Genomic DNA, 6,631 nt, shown 5'->3' with positions numbered 1-6,631 from the left:
GACTCAAATGATATGGTGGTACTCTTGAGCAAAAAAAAAAAAAAATGCTCAGGGACAGCACCCAAGCCTTGAGTGAGAGCCCCAGGACTGGCAAAAAAAAAAAAAATCCAAAAAACAAAAGACACATAACCCAGGCTACATGAGCATCAAGTTTACATGAGGATAATTTCTCTTGTTACTTTCCTATTTCTCTGTTTAGTAATAAAGGTGGGCACAGGATAGTTTGTAGGGCTAGCCACAGCAGTCTCTACATATCTTCCCATGGAGTGTGCCTCTTTGCTTTAAGATACCTTACTTTAAGTCTCTACTCTTTAGGGATCTGGCAGCTCCAGAACTCCTCTGGCCTAGTTCTGCTGAATGGGGTGGAGCCTTTCTTCTGTCCCAAGAGACAGAGAAAGTTCTTAAAGGGATAGAACACAGGTGACAGGTTGCACTCCTAGGCTTGGAAACTGCTGGTCACAAGGAAGGTTTCTGCCTTCTCCAACCCCACCCCCTCTTCCGTGTCCTTCCCTGGCATTTCTTTCCGTAGATCCATGCGGATATCCAGGCTCCAGGGAGCTGTGGTTTCTCCCTCTTACATGGCTGCGGAGAGTATGGCCACTCCTGCCTTTCGATGAGCACAGAGCGGAGTGAAGACACCTCGGGACCATGGTTACTTTGGTGCTCACATCTGAGGCACAGCATCACCATTCTCTAATTTCTTCACAATAGCCATCAATTAGATTCTCAGTCAACCACAATATATTGAACGGCAGCTAGTTCTTATTGCCCTAGGTGCCAGGGAGATTCGAAATGATTAGATTTAGTTCTTACCACCCAGCAGGCAACAGAGACATGTAATCAAGTAAAAAATGACACTGGATCACAACCAAAATGAAAGCAGCAAAGGCAGAGGTGGGATTTATGGAGTGAGAAACTGAATTATTTGGGGTATGCTTTCTAGGAAAAAAAATACAAAACTCCAAATACAAAATTCACTTGAAGGTGAATGGTAAAAAAATCTACATAAAATATCAGTTATTGAACAAATATAAAAAAATCTCCTGAAATCCAGGAAAACAGCATACTGCTTTGCTTAATTAACTGACATATCTAATGACCTTTCTTCACATTTCCAGGTTAAATTCATTGACATTTTGCATGACATCAGAATTTTAGCACCTTTATAAAGGGAATAGAAAAAAAGCAATTGAATATTGGTTCTGGCACCTTGATCTAAGTTCTGTTGTGTTGTTAGATTGTGGGTTCAGAGTCTGTTGGCTTGCTTCCTTTGCTTTGCTATATTTTTCCTCGTACCAGGGTTTGAATTCATTGTCCCTAACTGGCTTGGCTTTCTTGCTCAATTGTTCATCTACCACTTGAGCCACACCTCTGGCTCAACGTTTTGCTGGCTAGGTTGGAAATGGGTTCTTACAGGCTTTTCTGTCTGTTCTGCCCTGGAACATAATTCTCCAGATGTCAGGCTTCTGAATGGTTCCTTGTTTTATTTGTGGTCACATAGAAAGTTCCTTTAGCTATACAAGTTGTTATTGGTATGATGATGTGAATCTGAAAGATTGTTCTCCAGTTTGGAGGTTAATATATCAATTGTTTTGTTTTAGGGGCCATGATATTTATTTGGAAGACTTTCCCAGGATTATCCTCTAGCTCCACCCATATCAAATCTTATTTTCTCGATTTCCTGACAGTACTCTTTCTCTTTGTACAGTCCTTGGGTCTTGGGCTTGTTTGTCATGAGGTGGGTCACTGTCAGGCAGAGTGGTGAGCCAACTCCAGAAGTCATTCCTACAGTACACAGTACACTAATGGCTCAGTACTAAACACGCAAAACTGGATGTGCTTTAACTCAGACCCTAAACATGACCATGCTTTCCTAGCACCGCTCCGGTAGGCAACAGTGCAGGCGAGGTAGGGTTGGCAAAGGTTATGAGGGTGGGTGGTGCACCAACTTGTGTTCATTAAAAAGTACTTTTGATTCCAGAAGCCATGGCGCTCTGTGTATACATAGTAACTTCATGTGGTTCATTGTAAACATGTGGAGTCATCCTTTATCCTTCCATATCTGCAATCTATTCGCTACAAAATCATCTTGCAGATGCCAATCTCCATGGATGTACAAGTCCCCTATGTGAAAAGGTGAAGTCTTTGCCTGTAACCTATGTACTTCCTCCTGTGTACTTCATATCACTTGAATGTCACTGACAATCCTTAATTCAATTAAAAGCTCTGTGAATGCTGTTATGTTGCACTATTAAGGGAAAATGATCTAAAAAAAAATCTTGGGATAATGTTTTGGATTTCTATTTCACACTTGCTAGGCCAAGATCCTCTATAAATTGTGTCATGTATCCACCTCCTTTTTACTGTGGTTATTTTGAAGTAAAGTCTTTATGTTCAGAGTGGCCTGCACCTTGATCCTCCAGCCTGTGCTTCTCCGTGACCCTGGGAATGACAGGTGTGAACCACCACACCCAGCCATGGACTGCCCTTGAACCACAGTCCCTCAGTCTCTACCTCCCAAGCAAGCTAGGATTACAGACTTACACCACTGGCTATTATAGGCATTATTTGACAAGTTTATATCCATATAGTGCACGAAAGTTTTCTTAAAAAATACGTTGACTCTGCTTTGGGTTGAACCCATGGATGTGGGACATTAGGTATATTGTCATTAGAGAGCCAACTGTACAATAATTTTTAAGTTTAAAGGGGACCCATAAGTCAATAAATAATCCTTGTCACACACAGTGCTGGATCCTGATTCTTGACTCAAGCGGCATTGGGCATACTGGGACAGAAAGATAGTGCCTGCACTGATGCTGGAGGATGCTGTCAAGAGGCAGGCTGCATTGGGTGTGGCTAATGCTGAGACCAGCCCCAAGAGCTCCTACTGTTCGTTTAGCCTTTTTTTCTCCTAGACAATTGTTCTGCAGGCTATAATTTCATGTTTGATCTCTGGGGAAGTTCACAAAGCACATACTCCCTGCCTTGTGTGTCCAACAAAAAGAAAAACCCAGTTCCCTTGGCCCCCTTCTGCTATCTTGCTGTTTCTTTCTCATTACTGTAGCAGTTCCTAATACTGTGCTTCGATTTGTGACTCTGGTTTGGCTTCTCCTCCGAGGATTACAGCTGCTTTGCCGGTTTTCTGAGAGTTTTAATTTCTACTGCATTGGGAGGAATTTCTCTAAGGAAGTTTTCTGGAACCAATTTTGGACATTTGACCCTTTTTTATTTCTTTCTTGATGCTGGCAAGAATTTCTATGCATTAGTCTGCCTAGCCACTCAGCTTTTCTCAGAAAGCTTGCACCCTCCCCGGGCACCCACTTCATTATGTACTTATGACAGTTTCCCATTAAAAATGGAAACTTAAAATCAGTACAATAATACAAAGAAGAGTTCAAGAAGATGGAAAGCAGCAAAAATATGACCATAAAATCAGTGACAGAAACTGGGCAGGCACGGGTGGCTCATGCCTCTAACCCTGGCTACGCAGAAAGCTAGGAAGATTTGAGCATCACAGTTTTCAAAGCCAGTCCCGTCAGAAGAGTTCATGAAATTGGTATCTCCAATTAGCCACTGAAAAGCTAGAAACAGAAGCTGTTGATCAAGTGCTGGAGTGCTAACCTTGAATAAAAATAAATGCTCGAAGATAGCGTTCAGGCTTCCAGTTCAAATCTCCACCCCCCTACACATAGAGTCTTGAAACCTAAATTCAGCTACTTTGTCATTTCTTGGTTACTTTCCCAGTCTCCCAAACAACTTTCTCCCTCTCGCTCTTTCCCTCTCTCCTCGTTTCTTTCCTCCTTCTCTCCATCTCTCTTCCCCTTCCTCTCTCTTCTTCTTTCCCTCTTTTTCTCTTTCCTTTCTTCCTCTCTCTCTCTTTTTCTCTCCCCTCCAGAGCTCTGAAGTAATGATATCAAGTATTTTTGACTGTCCATTTGATGATATACTTACCAAAACATAGTTAAAAGTTCTCATTATGGGTGGGAAGAGGAGCTTGCTCAACTCATTTGTTCAGATCGGAAGGGCAAAACATTACACTATCAGATGAGTGAAAATTGGTCTCTTCCAGTGAGCCTTTTCCATGCACCAGAAGTCACTAGTCAGTGCCTGGATGTCACATATCTGGAACACAGTACAATTTGCATAGAAGTTTAGATTAGAAGATAGATCCAAAAGGTAGGTGTGTGTGTGTGTGTGTGTGTGTGTGTGTGTGTGTGTGTGTGTGTGTGTGAAAGAGAGAGAGAGAGAGAGAGAGAGAGAGAGAGAGAGAGAGAGAGAGAGAGAGAGAGAGAGAGGGAGGGAGGGAGGGAGGGAGGGAAAGGGAGAGGAGGGGTTGTGGGAGAGAACTGGGAATTGAATTCAGAGCCTTGTACTCTTACTTGGCTTTTTTGTTCAAGGCTGGTACTCTACTACTTTAGCCACAATTTCACTTCATAGATACAGAATATTTTAATGCAGAAAGACTATTATCTGTGGGTAATATAAAATAAAATCAAAATAATGAATACATTTTTATGTAAAATGTTCCAATTTGCTGAACCTCTCAATCCAACTCTTAGATCCGTTTTATTCCACTTGGGAAAAATTATGTTAAATTTACACATCTAGATAAACTAGGAAGAAAGCTAGAATTGAATTAAAATAATAATTTTCTTAGGTTAAATAGAATATCTAAATCTTACTATTCATTAAACCAAATCTGAATAAAGTCAATATCCTCCTTAGTTTGATCTTACTGTTTTGTTTCCTATAAAGAAAAAAGCTGTGTGTGTGTGTGTGTGTGTGTGTGTGTGTGTGTGTGTGTGATTGTTTTTAGTAGGATAAAGTATGTGAAGATTCTGACAAATGGGCAAGAACAGCCCACAACTAAAATCAATAGCCATCTGCGTGTTATTTCCTTGACTTGTTTTTTGGCTTGTGGTATGACCCCAGTGACTATTTCTGTGGTCTAGTTTGTCTACCTGTTCAACCTCTGAATGGAATTCTGCCATTCACAGATAATGTTTCCTCAGATATTTGAGCTTCTTAGGTATAGAAAGTATTCTTAAGGTGTGGAATGTTATTTTAAAGAAACAAGTCTACATGCATCCTATACCTATTCAGAACATGAATGTATTTGTCTTTGATAAAATCTCACAGAGAAGTCAGCTGAAACCATGTTGAGAAAGACTGGGGCAAAACAAGTAGATCATAAAATAAATGGACAAAAGGGAAAAAACAAATCTTAGTATAGTTTAGTCCACAGGGACTGTCTGTCCCCAGACACAGGCTGCCCACAGCGCCCTTCTGGATGGCCAGCTCTCATCATCTAGAAGTGAAGGGAGGGCCTGTGCTTGGATGGGGCCCCCAGGGAATTGACTGACAGAGGACAGAGGATTTCTTGGTTCTCATCTCCTTTGTTTGGTGCGGTTACCAGGCCACTGCACCAATGTGGTATGATTGGTAAGAGTAATAGTTAGACAGGACACCAGTAGCTCAAACTACAATCCTAGCTACTTGGGAGGCTGAGATCCAAGGATTGCAGTTTGAAGCCAGCCCAGACAGGAAAGTCTATGGGACTCTTGTCTCCAATCAACCATCCAAAAGCTGGAAGTAGAGTTGTGATTCAGGAGGAAGAGTGCTAGCCTGGAGCACAGAACGAGTATGTGCATGTACACACCACCCTCCCCCCGCCCCAACACACAGATACCTCACTGGGTTTGCCTGGACATGACCAAGATGGTAGCAGTAGGCATTCAATTCAGGTTGCTTTGACTCATTCTTCACTGAGCTATTAGAACATACTTTCTATGGATAAATGAAGCAGTGCAGCCATCTAGGCCTACCTATACAGGAATTCTTCCATATTTTGCCTCCAATTACTTTTTTGCTGTGTTGGGACTTACATTATTTCTGTAAAAAACTATCCTGAAATTACACTTAAGAGAAGTCAGATGCAGAAGCTCTGTCTTGCATAAAGCAATAGGACAGCTAATTTGCATAGACACAGACAACTATCAGAAGACATGACTTTTATTGCTCCTATTCTTCTACTAGCCTATGCAAAACCATTATGTAAGAAAATCACTAGGAGAACAGCAGAAATAATCTTAAAATATATATTGGAATTATGTTTTGGTAAATAATTATAATGACACTAATGCTACTCTCAGCTAAGCTAACAACAAATGCTTGCTAAATAGAAACAATTATGGGATAAGCATTATTTGCATTGGAATTAGTAATTCCCCTTCATTAAATATACTATATGGCTTTATTTTCTTACATGGAAATGAATTCAAAGCTCAGGGTTTTCAGGAATTCATTTGCATCTTCTTCTACCCCTCTTTGGACAACCATGAATTCCTTTCCCCACAATGCTTGCAGGAAACCCATGAGAACTGTGGGAGGGGTCCAGGGGCTACTTACTACTACATTTACTTAGAGTTTTCAACTATTTAAATTATTTGTTTGGTGTGCCATTGTTACCCTTTTGGACAATGAAAATATATTTTCTTCCCTAACTCTATGATGGTTATAATGAGGATAAGATGGAATGAAAATAATTTTACCATTTATGGAATCATTCTGACAATAAGTGTTGTTTTTAAGCAAAATAAATGGCTGAAGACAAAAGATATGCTCATAT

Source organism: Megascapheus bottae, chromosome 12 (assembly GCF_031878675.1).
Source record: "Megascapheus bottae isolate mThoBot1 chromosome 12, mThoBot2.hap1, whole genome shotgun sequence".
NCBI lineage: Eukaryota > Metazoa > Chordata > Mammalia > Rodentia > Geomyidae > Megascapheus > Megascapheus bottae.
Note: the sequence above shows the minus strand (reverse complement) of the source record.